The sequence below is a fragment of the Dunckerocampus dactyliophorus genome, chromosome 1, assembly GCF_027744805.1.
Source record: "Dunckerocampus dactyliophorus isolate RoL2022-P2 chromosome 1, RoL_Ddac_1.1, whole genome shotgun sequence".
Taxonomy (NCBI): domain Eukaryota; kingdom Metazoa; phylum Chordata; class Actinopteri; order Syngnathiformes; family Syngnathidae; genus Dunckerocampus; species Dunckerocampus dactyliophorus.
In genome coordinates this window covers 10,915,474-10,932,962 of record NC_072819.1, presented here as the reverse complement: position 1 = coordinate 10,932,962, position 17,489 = coordinate 10,915,474, and positions in this window count along the sequence as shown.

Below are 17,489 nucleotides of genomic sequence, written 5' to 3'. Positions count from 1 at the left end.
CAAATGCAGCACAACCCCACTTCCTGTCAAGTTTTATTTGAAAACCAAACCAAACTATTAAAGAGAATCATTTTATGATTCACTGATATGAATGCCAGCTGCAGCTGCCACTACTCAAGAGGGACACCGGCCCACTTGAGCCCGCCACAACTCAACAAGGCTCAAACCCTTCAATTAATCTCCCTTTCAGGCCAAACAATCGCTGGAGTTTGACTGAGTGGAGTCATGTGACCCAAGTGGCCTGCAACCCCAAAAGACAAATGTCAGCCATGTCACGGTGGAACGCTGGACTCACTCACAAGCCTCCACGTTTGAGCTCCCGGGCGTCCGTACGGCTGCCTCCGACACTGAAGCTTCTTATCGGCGCCATTGCCATTGAGGTGAGCTGAGTGCATGTCCACTCCACCTCATCATTCCTCCTCAGACCCAAACACATGTTTCCCTTATACAGGCACTTGATGGAGGAACATTTGTACGCTTTGCATCAACATTTGGACAGACCGTGCCGTCAATCAGTTTCTTGGACCGCCCAGCTCTGTGAAGCCAGGTCAGAATGGGTCTCACGGGGGGAGGTCTTAAAAAGACACACATAAACTTCAAGTAAACACACGAGCGTGGCAGGTTCTGGATAGTTCCCACATTCAACCCTTCCTTCAAGTGTTGGTTAAAATATCTGAATGATCGTTAGTTTCCCAGCATGCATCTGGCTGCTGGTTAACATTAACTGTATTAGATGTCCAGCCAGAGCATCATTTGGATGACAGATTGATCAGTTCATGTAACTTCATCTTTATCGTCTCTCTAGATAAACAATATTAAAATGTGCACGCAGTGACTTCCTGTTCAGTGCAAAGTAAGCTTCAAAATCAATGCATGCCAGTATTAACCTGGATTCTACAGCAACTAAAGAAAGATTTGTGCATGGAAAAACTTTATTGTCATTGCAGTTAAGACATACAACAAAATTACCGCAGCAGCACTGTTAGATAAAAGTGTTCCAATATCATATGAAAACACAAAAATCTAATACAAAATACGCACAAATGAGTGAAACTGATGCCAACAAACTGCCATAAGTTCAAAGATTCTGTGTTATCGCCCATTCTGTTCGGGTTCAGCTGCACCAAGTGGTAGTTGAACCCCAAAGTAGATCGGGAGACAGTAATGTAATTCAAGTACAAGAAGTTCTCGGGACGTGAGTTCCGTTATTAGACTGTGATGTAAAGTCAGGTTTTGGTGTAAGTCAAATCTAATACCTAAATTATTCCTAAATGAACTCACATTGTCCACAGAACAAATAAAAAAATAATAATTAAAAAACCAAAGTAATAAAATGATTAAAAACAGGAATTAAATGAAACTGTAACAAAAAGGGAGAACAGCTCCTTACCTTTACTCTTAATAATAAGAGTACTGTGCTTACTTATCACTGTCCCTTTTATAGGAACAAATGCTCTGATAAAGATGCTGAATGATACAATCATTATCCTTTTTAAAATAAAAAAAAAATATATATATATATTTTTTTAATCTTTATCCTTAATGATGATTGTGATACTTGAACGTTTAATACCAAAAATGCTGCCAATATTGGTGAGTGTTTTCGCCGCCCTCGCAGGCACACACTGTATTCATCCGTGAGACCAGAGTACACTGCATCCTTGCAAGGTGCAGCACATATTTATATTCATATTCAAACTCGCTCTTGAACGAGTCCAGTCTTTATGGACCAAAATGTAATTTTTAATTAATTTATGTGAGCACGTATGTAACCACGAAACGCTGAAACCCGTAATGCAGGACCACCTGTATAATAAACATTCTATTTATGTCTAAGGTGAAAATCACTAGTACTGTAATTTCCAGTGTTTGACCCACTACTTTTTTTTCTCACGCTTTGAACCCTGCGGCTTTACAGTGATGCGGCTAATTTCTACATGAACAAATGCAACCATGGAATCACATCGTTTGTACACGGTATCGAATCATCAAATCCTTCTGTTTTTAAAATATATGGTTTTTGAATCGTACCTTAACCCGTGTATCTCGATGCGTATTGAATCGTTACCCACAGAGATTTAAATCCCTACTCATAGATAAAAACTTCTTTCGAGCTGTGATTAATTGCAATTAATTGTGAGTTAATTATGGGCAAAATGCAATTAATCATGATTAAATATTTTAACTGATTGACAGCCTTAATTTCAAATCATAACATTGCTCAGAAAATAAACAATATAAGACATCAGCGTAATTTTTTCATTTATTTTAAACAACTGCATATAATTTAGACAAGGTCTCAATAATTTAGTTAGGTCTTAATCATTTAGTTACTTAGTAGAAAAGCAATGAATGACTTTTCTAGTTTAACTAGCTGTATTACATGCACTGTTCGTCACTGTTCGGAAAAAATCATTTATTTAATTAAAAGTTAAAAAAATCTTACTATGTAACATCTTTCTGTGTACTAAATATTGCATGTAATGACGGGGACACCTGCGGCTTATAGATCGGTGTGCCCTATATATGTACAAATCTTTTTTTTTTTTTTTTTATTTGCTAGGTGCGGCTAAGACATAAACAGGTTCCACTGTAGTAAACTTTGGAGTTTACTGACGACTCCTTGTGCATCATGAGATCAAGTCAAGGAGTCTTTTGCTTTTTCTTTGGCTTGTGTGGACATGTTTTATTTGTAAAGCATGAAAAAAGAACACACACTGAAAGCTAGAAAAGAGTATGACTCCAGTTAAGAATATTTAAAGTGTCGTGTTCCATGGGACAGCTTGGACTCTTGTTATTTTTTTATGTTTCCGCGATCATTTCCTGTTTGGTGCTCTTATTTTGTGTTTCTGTTTCCGGTTTTGGCACCACATTCAGCACCTTTACTTTCTGTTTGAGGGTGCTGGGAGCACACCTGCTGCTAATGACTATCTGAGGCCTATTTAGCTCAGCTGGTGTCATCGTGTTGGTCGAAGGTGGTTTAAAATGTACAGTGAGGTTATTCCATCCTATGTTATTCCTTCATTGGACTTTTATTTTTCCATGCATTCTGCTTCCTGCCACTTCATTGCATTTTCATCTTCATTCTGGTGAGTCTTACTTTGAGCTCTTGTTTGCTGCTCCTGTGTTTGTGAACTGTGTTACACCTTGCGGGCTTCTCCCTCTTTCCCTAATTAAAGACCTTTTTGACTTCACCTGCCACCATATGGTCGCATCCTCGGGTGTATGATAGGAATTGTTTCGCCTTGGAACAGATTATTTACATTTCCATTATTTTCTAGGGGAAAACTTGTTGAAACAAGCTCTTTAGTGGCACTTTTTAACATTGTTGTTGAACAATATTAGCAGTGAAATGCAATAAAAATAACCACTAAAAAGCAGTCGGAAGTGGAAGAGTGCTAGGCTGCAAATCAGTCATCCACCAGCCCCCCCAGAAACCTCAGAGTTTCAACTGCTTCTGCAGCACAAGTCCTATCTAATAATCTAAATCTAATATCACTGTTATGTTAGGGGGCACTGTGCTGACAGCTGGAATGCTGTGGCCAAGGAGCCGCTTCATCTAGTCAGTGCACAAATCGAAGCATATCATAGATGAATTAGATGTAACAATTTCAGGAGAATTTGCGTGTGAATGCTGAGATTGTAACGCTAAACTGAAATGTAGAATGAATGTTGAAGAATCCCAGAAACGTGCTCAAATCTACAGTATTAATGTCACTGTGCACAGAATAAGCAGATTGTTACATGTGATGTTAAATGTGACATGAATATCCACCAGTAGGGGGCGACATTGAAATTGTCCATTCATTTTCATTGGGGAAAATGTCACAGCAAATATTGAATTGTGGAGAATGTGGGGATTTTAAGAAAAGTCCTGAATGAGATGAAGATTTTGATGTCTGAATAGTTTGAGCGGATAAAAAATTGGAACGTTGGAATGTAAAAATGAAGAATGATTGTTGAAATGTATTAATATGTTGAATGATGACACGAGGACTGAGGATTGAACCAGCAATGATCGGGTTTGGGGATGACCGACTACCGCCACGTCACACTGCAGAATAAGTGGAATGTTACAGTAATGAAAATGTAAAATTAGTTTTTACTCGTACAGGGCACCATTTAATTTGTCAATTTTTAGCAGAATTTGAAATTTTGGAAAGTAAAAATGCAGACTGAATGTTGAAATAAGTTGAATGTTTACAGCCGGCTGGTAAACAACCACTCTACCTCCTGAGCCATGTCAGCCTGTAGAATAAGCGGAATGTTACAGTAATGGAAAGTGATTTTCTACCTGTCGGGGTAAATTGCCTATTCCTTTTCAATGGGGAAATTGTCATAGAAAATATGAAATGATAGTAAATGTGGGAATCTTTTTTTATTACAGCGACAGTGATATCAGCAGTATGATTAGTTTGTTGGGGTTTTTTTTACAATGATATGCATTAGTTATTGTCATTCTGTTCACTATCATAGTTCATCATTTCATGACTACTATTATGTGTGACTGTTTCAATGCAGTATTGTCATTGTGATCACTATCATAGTTCATCATTTCATGACTACTATTATGTGTGACTGTTTCAATGCAGTATTATCATTGTGATCACTATCATAGTTCATTTCATGACTACAATTATGTGTGACTGTTTCAATGCAGTATTGTCATTGTGGTTGTTGATATTATTTTGTCCTTTCCGTCAGTCTTTATAGTTGTCACAGACATTTGTTTGCTGATGCTGTTCTGCTCTTGTTGTCACAATTGTTGTTGCTGCTGTTGTCCTTGTCTCTATATATATTTTTTTTTTGCGCCCCTCTTATCCCCGCACCCACCCCGTTTTCTTTTCTCTTCTTCTCTGTCCCCTCCTGCTCCGGTCCGGTTGCTCCAAATAACAAGCATCTAAGTCAAATAAATCCTGTATAACAGGGGAATTGTATATCACACTTCTCCCTGGAAGAGTAAATCTGTTGAGGGCATTTAGATCTACAATTCTATCTGCTTTAAAGGCTGGACAGGACAGGGGGAAAGAAAAGAAAAAGTAAATGTGGGAATCTTTTTTTGTTAAATCCTGCTTCCCAGCATTCATACACAATTGCGCGCACACACACACACACACACACACAGCTTTATCTGATGTTCACAAAGAGTGACGGTGGCGGCGGCACATGAAGCGTTGCAGAGAGGTAGAAAGGTCTTGAGGTCAAGCTGAGGTGAAGTGGGTTGCTAAATGTCTCGAGATTAGGAACGATAACCTCGACCCACAGGCCGCACCCTGGGTCAGCCCTCTCAGGTTACCCAGTCTTTTACTGCCCCCCATAACCCCCAAGCCTTGGACATGGACTTGAGAGGTGAACCACTGAAGGAGACTGAAGATTTTGCAATAGGGTTTGTTTCATCCCTCATATCCTGCAAAACTCATCAAAGGTCACACAGGAGCTTATCTCTGCCTCGCCATGACCTTTCCAGCCAATAAGGAAGCTCCCTGGCCTTCAACAAAGCTGCGGGGGGCCGGCCAGAGGTCCATGACACATGAGTGGTGTGTGATAGACGCAGCAATGTGCCGCTTGTCATCAAGTTCAAAGTGACCCAGTGTGATCAGTTTATCACTACTGCCAGGTGGGAACACAGGCAGTGGATAGGGGGTGGGGGGTCACAAAGAAAAACCCGCTGACCTTTTCCTCCAAACACACACATGTGCAGAAGCGCGCACACACACTCGTTCATAACAAAGTGCAATATGAACATGGACGCTTAGAATGTGATGCTATTGTGGAAGTCTGGAATGTCTTCTTGCAATGAGTTCTGTCTCATTTCCTCCAGCCCAGATGGTGAACAACTACACTTTGGCCCGCAGCCACAGACACACACGTCACACTAAAAGTGGCGTGGAATGACCCAAGCAGTCGGCACTGTGGGCTGTGTCGCGGCTTCATGAAAGAGATGGGGGAGGGGAGGAAAGGCCTGCTCTGAATTATGAGGTGGGGTCGCTCGCACGCATCTGGAGCCTGGAACACGTTTCCTCTGCCGGCACGACTAGACGACCTGATCCAGGTGACTCGGCCCATCTCACCTTACACATAGTTATGTGCTCTTCATCAGAGGTGAGTGGAGGCATGCTGGCAGCGCTTGGCGCATATTATTTATGTATTAATCATCCACAAGATGCTTGGAGCTGCAAATTATTCTTTTTTTATTATCAAATACATATTATTTATTTATTTTATTATACTGCAGTCGGTCAATCCACAAGCGTAAAAAGGAAAAACTCACTATACAGCAGGTGTGTCCAAAGTCCGACCTGCTGCCAATCTAGAGCCTGAAGATAAATTATTAAAAAAAAAAAAAAAAATTTAATGTGGCCTGCATCAAAACATTACGAAGGAAAATTAGGGGTACTCCAAAAAAATATGATAACGTTGACAAGATGTTATGAGAAAAAAGGTGATGTTGAATGTTATGAGAAAAGAATCTATCATACGAAAACAAATATTTTATTTATGCTACGCTCCTGATCAAAATTTTAAGACCAGCTGAAAAATTTAAGAATGTACGTTTTGCACTGTTGGATCTTAAGGAGGTTCTAAGTCGAGCTTCAAAATGCAAAAAGAATAAACTGGAGCAAATTTTGAGTTAGCAATTTATTGCAAACAAGCATTAAAGTTCATCAGCCTTTAAAAACTTGGCAAAAGCATGGATTCAATGTCATTTTCTGTCAGGTATTCACACTGTCATGATCTCTTGATGGAGAAGGCAGAAAAGCTTTCTCCTTTTGAATGTGGTCAGATTGTTGAGCTGCAAAGCGACGCCTCTCGCAGCACGCTATTGCTACAGAGGTTGGACGCAGTAAGACAGTCATTTCAAATTTCTTCAAAGATCCTGAGGGTTATGTGACAAAAGTCGAGCGGTAGACCGAGCCGGAGGGTCCAATTGGCTGTGCGTCGGCCCAACTGAAGGTTGTTGCTGGTGCCGAGTGTAGTCCAATAACCATCAGATGACATCTGGGAGGGAAGGGTTTTAAGACGCCACAAAATTGCCTGTTTGGAATTTGAACGAGAGCACCAAACACGGGACATTGAAAGGTGGAAGAAAGTTTTATTCTATGTTGAGATAAAATGTACCCTTGACGGCCCTGATGGCTTCCAACATTGCTGGCATGGCAAGGAGATCTCACCCGAAATGGAGGGGGCGCCATCATGATCTGGGGTGCTTCAGATTGTGCAGGGGCGTCAAACCTTTAATCAGCTGATGAAAAGCCTATTTCAGTTTAATGGTTATTTTCATTAAATTGCTTACTCAAATTTTTTTTTGTCTCACTCTCATTGCTTCCTTTTTCCATTTTGAAGCTCTACTTAGAACCTCCTTAAAGTGCTCATGACACCAAAAACAGTTTGACAAGAACAATAACAAAATGAAAGTACAGTGTTCCCTTGCTCTATCGCGGTTCACCTTTCGCGGATTCGCTGTTTTGCGGAATTTTTTTAGTGTTTCTTCTTTCTTTTTTTTAATTACAGCATATGGTTACAGGCCGAGCCAGGCCCTTTAAGAAGAATTGCACTGTGGGAAGTTGAGTGTCTCTCTTCCCTCACTCGTCTGTAGACCACTGTCAATCAATCGCCTTCCTGCCGCCCTGCATGTGTCCTGTGTCATTGCTAGCTTGTAAATGAATCTTGGACTGCGGCAATATGTTTTAACAAGGGTACAAAAATGCTACAGTTCAGCGGAACGGCGCCAGGATGATTAGGCCCGGTCACAGGAGAACAGATACGCGTGAGTGTCTTCAGAATTTCTTGTGTCCTACCTGTGGCTTGATCTTTAAAATTCAAACGAAGATTTGAACTTCTTTTGAGAGTGTTTTTAAACGAGAGAAATGTGATAAAATGTTAATGCCTGTCGGAGAAAAGTGGATCAAGTGTATGGTGAGGGCTTTTACAGCAAATGTCCTTATTAGTTTGCCACTACATGGAAACGGGAACCAGAGGTCAGCTGCGTCGCCTGCCTCTGATGTCTTCAGGGTTTGACTCAAAAATGTTAACACAAAACACGTTTTTAATAGTTCACCAATTATAGTTATCCATGCATAAAACAATTCTAAATGCATATAAATGATGAATGAAAGGGATAAATGAACATTTAAAGTTACCTTTTACCTTCATTGAAGACGTGATTGTTGACAAAGGCACCATGTGGCAGCGAGATCCACACAGACGCCACCTTTTTGTGTTTTGTCATGAGTTCTTTCTTTAATTCAATAGTGTTTCTCATCCTTCTTTATCAGAATGCTGGCACTTTCAACTTTCTTAGGTTCCATTTTTGGTTATTTTGCAGCCATGATCAAAAGAAAAGCAGAAACTTGGTGAGAAACGCCACTGAATTCAAGAAATAACTCATGGCAAAACACAAGGATCTCGCTGCCACGTCGTGTCTTTGGCAACAATTACGTCTTCAATCAAGGTAAAAGTAACTTTAAATGTTCATTTATCCCTTTCATTCATCATTTATATGCATTTAGAATAGTTTTAGGCATGTAAACCAAGAATTGTAAAACAAAAAAAAAAACTGATTTTGTTTGAACATTTCTGGCTTTCTCGGTTAGAGTATTATTTATCAGACTAATGACGCTAACCAAGGTTCCACTTTGGTCATGTTGTATAATAGTAGTACCCATTCATGGACTAACATCAATTCACAAACTCAAGACCAGTTTTCTTATTTCCGCAATTTTCCAAAATGAAAAATGAGAAAACAGGTTAGATAAATTTAGAAACAAAACTAAATTGCTCTCATACAGCCAATACAGAGAGGATACATGGCGCTGATAGAACTAAGTGAGGAAGTCACCAATGCAATGGTTCGAAAACTCTGTGTAGCTGGAATATTTAAGGAACCGATTAAAGCATTCAATACAATTAATGTTAATTAACAAGTTAGTGTGGCATTACAGGGGTGGTTTTGAAGTGGGAGATTTTTTTGAAGTGAGATTTTTGTGGCAATATCTGCTGATGATATCGGTCAGACGATATTATCAGACATCCCTACTACTTAGTATAGTAGTAGTAGCTTAAACTGTGAATGCAGCGCACATGGTGACATCATCGTGATGACTTGTCTTGGTGGCCAAACCGCAGAATAAAGGTAGCGTTTTGCTAGTTGCTGTAAACTTGCAAGGTTTGCAAATAAAACCACGGTCCTAAAATACCACGATGGCAACCATGTCATCATCAGAGATCCTCTCTGAGATACTGAGGCCTGAGGCTCCCAGCTTTGAGGGCCGCTCCCAGTTTGCCTTCTCGATGCCGTCACACAGATGGGAGGCAGGAACAGGGTCTCACGTTCCTTCACCATAGAAAGAGCAAAGCTCATTGATCTCACGGCGGCCAATCAGCTGCCGGCTGAACAAAAGCTGAAAGTGAAACACGGTAGTACGGGAGCGGAGCAGGCGCCAGTCGAAACGCTGCGGGCTAAAGCGTCAGGTGGAGCATGGGTGCCTGGCTCGCGGCGCTGATGTGAGACTTGGGAGAGGAGGCAAATGAGTGGACCCAAAAGATTTTAGAAGAGGGATGGGTTGTTGGGTTGAAAAGTCCTTTGTCATCAGCCATTCTCCTTATGTCTCTAGTCAAAATCGAAAGTAAAAGTGCAATCAATCGCTAGCTTCAGTTATGTCGACAACTGCTTTTGGCTACGTCAGTCAGTCACTCTGAGGGCCAGCGACATAATCGGGTTCCAGTGTAGAATGTGTAAAGGGTGTACTTTTTTCTGCTTAGGGACACAAACTCTTCTGAAAAGATCACTCAGCAGTGACATAAATCATGACACTCTGCTTTGAGCACCTGAGGTCACAAAGATATTCTGTTACATTTGCGGACCTTTGACCTTTGCTCACTTCATTCCTGCCAAGTGTGGAATTGGGGTTTATTTACATTTTCAGTCAATCACAGGATGATTTTAATAGATGACTAATGTATGAGGCGGTGGCAACGTGATATCCCAGCGAGGAAGAGAAAGGTGGGGTTAAAGGTGAAGTCATCAGTTGTGTAATAATCAACTTGAGCAGGAGGCAGGCGCTGACCCTCACAAACATCGGGCCCAATGATGTGAAATGTGAGCTATGTTAAATGATCACCAGGTCACCTTGACATTAGGACTTCACGGGAAACAAGGAAGGGGTCTCACTTTGGCTCCATAGCGAATAACCGCACCCCGTGAGGTACGGCACCTCATCTTTAATCTCTATTATCACATCATCATGGTGGAAGTCCACAAGGCTGAGTAAAAGGCACCCATCACATCAGTGGAGGAAGAAAGGAAGAAAGACTGGCTTGTTAAACGCGTAGCGGTCATATGATAATATTTGGAGGACAATAATTAATTCCACCAGTTCAGTTTATTCCACCAATATATGCGATAAAGATATATGGGAATTATTCTGAAATATTGATTGTATACAATACAGACCAAAAGTTTCATCCATTCGTCCAAGGGAACAACCACGGGTTTAGAGTTCTACTTCTGTTCATTTATAGTTTTGAGAATCTACAATGTAAATATTCCTGAAAATGAAGAAAGTGCATTGAATGAGAAGGTGTGTCCAAACGTTTGGCCTGTACTGTGATCAAAAACTTTTAAGACCAGTTGAAAAATTGCAAGACCTTACATTTTGCACAGTTGGATATTAAGAAGGTTGTAAATACAGCTTCAAAATGCAAAGAGAAGACAAACATTTTGAGAAAGCAATTTATTATTAAAAAACATGAAAGTGAAATAAGATGTTCATTAAAGGTTTAAGACCAAAGCTAACAACCTTCAGTTCGGCCCAGGATGGACAGCCAATCAGATTAACAGCCTATTTCACTTTAACTTTTTTTGCAATAACTTGCTTACTCTTTTTTTTTTTTTGTCTCACTCCCATTTCTCCTTTTGCATTTTGAAGCTCTACTACAGCCTCAGTGCAAAATGTAAATTTTTGCAATTTTTCAAATGGTCTTAAACGTTTGCTCATGATTGTACAGCCGTCCCTCGTTTATCACGGTTCATTGACTCCAGACCCGACTGCGATAAGTGAATTTCTGCGAAGTGGGATTCAATATTAAGAAATTAAATATTTTCATATTTAGAGCATAGAAAAGCTGTTTATAACTTTCGAAATACAATTTTCCCATTATGAGAGCCCTGTGGACATGAAACAACACCCTTGAAGCTGTCTATCGGTGAAAAGCAAGCAATTGTGAATCTGAGAGAAGTTGGAAAATCAATCAGAACCATTTCCCAAACATTAGTCATAGCCTATCCAACCCTCTGAAGAAGAAATAAACCACTGGTGTTCTAAGTAACAGAAGTCAATCAAGTAGACCAAGGAAAACATCAGAAGGTGAAGTCAGAAACATTGTGAGAGTTAAAGACCGAGCCTAAAACAACTGTTAGTGACATCAGCAACAGCCTGCAGAGGCCAGACGTGAAGGTATCGCTATCCACTGTTGGTAACGAAATGAACGAAAGTACAATGGCTACACCACAAGATGCAAAGCACTCATGAGCAAGAAGAATAGGAAGGCCAGGCTAGAATTTGCCAAAAATGTACAGACATGAGCCTCATCAGTATATTAAACGTTTGTCTAAGAGTGTGTGAGGATTGGTTGTTATTGTTCACTAAAAAGAGCTGTTCAAAAGACTTGACTCCTTCGCAAAGGTCGCATCTATAGGGGAGGCCGACCATGTGAAACAAAGGATTACGGAGTGCACATTATGGGCGATACTGCAATTTTTGGTATTGATCCAGTACCAAGGAAATACAGGGCCAGTATTGCCCATTCCAATATTGATACCAATACTTTTTACTTGACCTTTTTCAAAACTTTACCTTTCAATTTGTTGATTATGTTTCATGAACTTGTGAATGTACAATTGAACGAGATATAAATACAACAAATTAGTAGTTAGCCTGTTGGTCACACAGTCAGGAGATCTGGAACATCTGGGTTCGAATCTCCGTTGGGCATTTCTGTGTGGAGTTTGTATGTTCTCACTGTGTGTGTGTGTGTGTGTGTGGGGTTTCTCCGGGTACTCCGGTTTCCTCCCACATTCCAAAAACATGCATATTAGGTTAATTGGCGACTCTAAATTGTCCGTAGGTATGAATGTGAGTGTCCATTTGTCCATTGGCTGGCGACCAGTCGAGGGTGTACCCTGCCTCTCGCCCAAAGTCAGCTGGGATAGGCTCCAGCAAACCCCTGCATCCCTAGTGAGAACAAGCGGCATAGAAAATGAATGAATAAATACAAATATAAGACAATGTAAGAGTATTCAACTGCATTACATACAGTTGTTTGAGCAAAAGATGAACACAACAAGAAAAACAAATATTTCTGAAAATAAAGACAACTGAAAAATAAGTTGATCCGCTACAGATACCACCCATGTTGTTGATAATAGCGATATATGGGCCACTGACACAATACAATAAAGATGAATTATCAAATTATTATAGAAATGTCAAACAGGACACAGGTAGGATCCTGTTGTTGATGTACAAGCACAGCCCAGCTTGGATGCGGTTGGCCAGTCTGAGGGCGGAGGCTCTGCTGGGCTTCTGATGAATCGGTGTTACCAGTGAGCGTGACAGCGACAGTGGGGGGAGTCAGCGTCCTGCCGGTTGCTGTTTGACGGCCGTGACACATCTTCATTGGCTGAAGGCCAAACACACAAACATTCCCATGCCCGCGGCACCCTGCGCTCTATGGGAACCTCAAAGGCTGCCGGTCGCCACGAATGGCGACTCCAACTATCTTATCCTGCCACTTACAATCACGTAAAAGGGTCAGAAGTCAGTTCATGTATTGAAAATGTTTGTATGGAAGCATCAGCATGACTATTTGTGAAACATGTGTCAGTCAGATGAATGTAAAGTTATATTAAGCGCAGTTTTGCACCACTTCAGCTTATTCTGACACCACTTCATATGCATATTTATTTACCAGATTATATTTCATATATTTTGTATTTATTCAGTAACTTTAGCATTAACTTGCCTTATTAATGTACTGGCAACGTCATGGTGAAAATAGCGGAGGTCGTTCAAATAAATAATGCGCTAATTAAAGCAATCATGTGCAAAGAAACAAATCATTTATTCATGCTTATATGGCAGGGCCAGCAAGGTCTTCTTTGCTGGCGTAAACACTAGAAGCACTGACCTACATTTCCTACTTCACTTCTAGTACAGTAATCCCTCGTTTATCATGGTTAATTGGTTCCAGACGCGATTTGATAAGTGCATTTACACAAAATAGACTTCCTTATTTATAAATGAAATATTTTCATAGTTAGAACATAAAAAACTTGTTTACAATCTTTTAAATTTGAGCTTTAACATTATTTGAGCCATCTGGATATGAAATAACACCACTATAGTCTTTACGCTCACATTACCCAAAATAGTAGACATAATCAGACAAAATAAACCATTTAAAGAAATAAAACTTGTGCTTGTGTGTATTGCAATAAATGTGCTCCGGACCTTTGGACAGGAAGTGACATAGTCCGTTCAGACTTGAGTTTTAGCCGGATTACAGCCACAACAGTTGCCAGTGTTATTATCTGATTATTATTATTGTGATTATGATGTTAATATTATTGTGTTGAGAGATAATTCAAACCTGCAATAAAAGCCTTTTGTTGTGACGGTCAGGTCTGGCATCTGGTATGTTTCACCTACTGACACCTGTAGAATACACCATAGCACAATTTGAATGCAACTTCTTAATGTCTTATATTGGTATTTTAGTTAACTTAGCTATTTTTATGCTTGAAAATGCATCCTTTAGGCAAAAAATATACAAAATTTGCTAGTTTTGTTCCTAATAATGGGCCGTATTCAACCATGAAACAGCATGATTTATTAATTCAAATAATTTTGAATAACTGTGACAGAGAAAAGCATCTTAATTCGAACTGTGGCGAGGGACATGAAATTGTGTTCATTTATTCCCAACAGTCTATTATCTTCACTGTGTAGCGTGCCTCTTCGCTTCTCTAGATTTTTTTTTTTGACCAATCAGATTTAATCTTGTATGTGTTGCCATGTCAGTGTAATCTGCCCAGGGCCTCCAGAATCAGCAGTGCTGGCCCATGTCACATACACTACTAGAAAGGGGGCTTGTTTCTTCAGCAAATCAGATTTCAGATTTGCCCCACAGAGCCAGCTAGCAGGCATAAGGTAATGTTAGCATTGTTTTTGTCATGTGATTAGATAAAAATTAATTCTGTGCTAGACGATGTTGTAGTGTAGAGGTTTGGAGTTGTTTAGAGACGATGTATTGGACGATAAAGGGTTAACTGGCTTTCTTGCTTTTCTAAAGTGGTATTCATTCCCAGTGCTGTAATACCACACATTGTTATGTTGATTTGTTGTATATTGTTGATGGTTTGTGTAATTCTGACATGATAGTGGTGATATTAAGAGGTGGACTGGTTCACTTAAGTCCCCCTTGCCTCTGACTGATTTAAGGAGCAAATGAAATAAATCATTAAGTCCCACTAAAATGACCCTTGTAGCCAACAGGATTGCGCAGTACAGTGGTACCTCTACTTACGAATTTAATTCGTTCTGGGAGGAGCTTCGTAACCTGAAACCTTCGTAAGTAGAGACGCCTTTTGAATGTAAATGCGCTAATCCGTTCCAAGCCCCGCAAAAGTATGATATATTTTTTAATAAATCATAAAAGAGCATCAGAACATGAAACAAATACATGTTAAAATTAGATTACCGCAAAATAAACATAAAACGAGAGGCTCATAATGTAAAAAAAACAAAGAATAAAGGAAATAATAAAAATATTCATTTACCTTTTAACTGTCACTTTTTGGCCTCTTTGTTTACTGGTCCAGCAGTGTTTTTGCCTCGCGTTTCTTGAAAAACTGATCCAATGACGTCTGCTTTTGCCGGCTTTTGACAATCCGTCCGACAATCCCCTTTTCATACCTTTCTATTATCTCTTGCTTTGTTTCTATGGCCAGAAAAAGTCTTTTCCTCTTCTTTTCTCCTTGTCCACTTTTCTGCATGTCTTTCTTGGGGTCCATTGTGAATGATAGCTGTTCGTAGTGGTACCATAGACTGTTTACAGAGCGGGACGGGGACACGAAGAGCATGCTGGGATACAAGCATACGCACCGGGTTGCCAGGTAGATTTTAGGCGATAGCCAATGGCAGAGCAGCTACAAGTTTGTTTACGTTCGGGAAACTCTGGGAGCGGCGAATAGCAGCGCGTACTGTACTTTATTTTTGACTTTGTATCCTGAAACGCCTTCGTAACTAGAGACAATATTTTCCCGTTCTGGTACTTCGTAACCTGAAAAATTCGTGTGTAGAGACATTCGTAAGTAGAGGTACCACTGTACTAATCAATGCAATGACTACTCCCTGATGACCTACACCTAGACAACATTTGCAGCCAGAAAAGTTGTTTCTTTTTAATGTCACAAGGTCTTCATTCATTAAATTCGTGCCTGTTATCCATGGAAGAAATGATACTTTGATGCAAGACCTGGAGACATGCTTGGCCACTCCGTCACCTTTCCCCCCAGCATGTACATTGTAGTTTTATCCAACCGTTTTCTATACTGCTTGTCCTCAGTAGGGTGACGGGTAAGCTTGTAGTTTTATTGTCATTCCAGTCATTCCTGGTTTCTCACAGGAAAGGAATTTAGAGACAACCAAAGAAAGGACGGATTGAAAGCAAATATGTACGTAATACAGTAAGCATGGTTAATATCAGTACAGAGAAAGTGCAACCAACAGATGCATGAATGTATTTGTTTCATAACTAAAATCATGCATGAAGCGTTTCCTATACGTTATGACACATTTCCTGTCATCTAATTCTTCTTTCACATCACATGGGCTGACCTCTGACCTTTACTTGGGCAACCGTTTGGCCATCTACACTGGACCACCACGGAGTTGCCCAAGTAGCGTTAGTCCTGGTCCTGTTCACTCCCAGTCTGTCTTATCTCCTGAGTCTCCACAGCGTAGTCCTTAGTGAAAGTCAGATCACCCGATCCTGCGCCTAGCAGTGTAGTATCTCCCCAGGTAGCTATGAGGCTTCCAACTAAACAGCAGCAGACTGATGGCACACACCTCCCAGTGACCCTGGCTAACCAGCCAAATAACTATCGTGAAACAACAGACTGGACTATGCTTATCCTTCAAACAATGTCAAACCAGTTCAAGCAATACAAGCCGAGGAGTCGGAGAACATGACGGCAACCTCGTCCCCACTGACTCAATGTGTTCCAGTGCCACGACTCAGGCCCCCATCCGTGCTTGTCACCAAACCAAGGGTCACTATCTGCTCAAGCATGCCAAACCAAGGTCACCTCTGGCCTATGCTCTCATTCCATGCAGTTGTGAGGTTGGATCACCTCCGACTCAAGCGCCACGCCAAGCCGAGTTCGGGTCACCTTCAATTCCTGCTCCATGCGAAGGCCAATGCCAAGTTACCTCCTCTTCCTGTTCCACATAAGGGCGTCACCTAATCCTGCACCTCGTCCAGCCGAGGCCAACGCACCTCCAGTTCCTGTCCCAGCTCTGCAGCAGCTGCGCACAACGTGCAGCCACCCAACTCTATCCTTTCATTGGCCAAGCACCCAGGTGGGCCTTAACATCGGTAATGGCCGTCTTGGTCATGACCCGGAAGGTTTCCACCGCCACCGCCGGGCTTGCTGTCCTGGCCGTTCCCCTGATTCCCCCAGAGGTTCCTCCGCCTGTTTTTGTTTGAACAGCCTTTTGGACCTAAAGCCCTCCTCCAGCCTCCCCCCACCGACCCTGTCTTGTTTTGGAATGTTTGGACTTTTATTTGGTCTTGGACTTGGGGACATCTCAATCTGTCCATTGGGGGGAGGGTACGTCCTGTTTTTCCAGCACGCCTTGCCCCCACATCCCGACCCCTGCAGATCATAAACATTATGCAACATTGCTCATTTTTGCCAATTATACCAGGAGAACATTAATCACAGCTCGTGAATCGTCGGTTGTCAAACGTTCCAGCCCGGTCATTATAAATCTACGTCAGTGATTCGTGTTGTGCCAAATGACGGTCATGCATCCACCTTTGTGGAGCTTTTGTATTTGTGTGAGTTTTCTCACATGTCATTAGCTAATTGGCGGATTTTTTTGGAAGGATCACAGCACAGCCCAAACACAGCACAAACAGGAAGCAGGCTGCAAGCTCCCTCTAGTGGTCGCATGCAGAACCAAACTCAGACTCTCAAGTGCAGGGATGTCCAAAAGTTCTTTTTGGTAATATTATGACTTTATTCCCATTATATTTTAACTTTTCCCCCAACCAAATTTTCCAAAAATGACGACTTTATTTTTGTTTTGTTTGTTTCTCATACTATTATGACTCTTTAAATATACTGGGTATTTTTTCTTTAATAATTCAACTCTATGCAATAAAATGACATTTGTTCTTCAGAATATTACGAGTTTATTCTC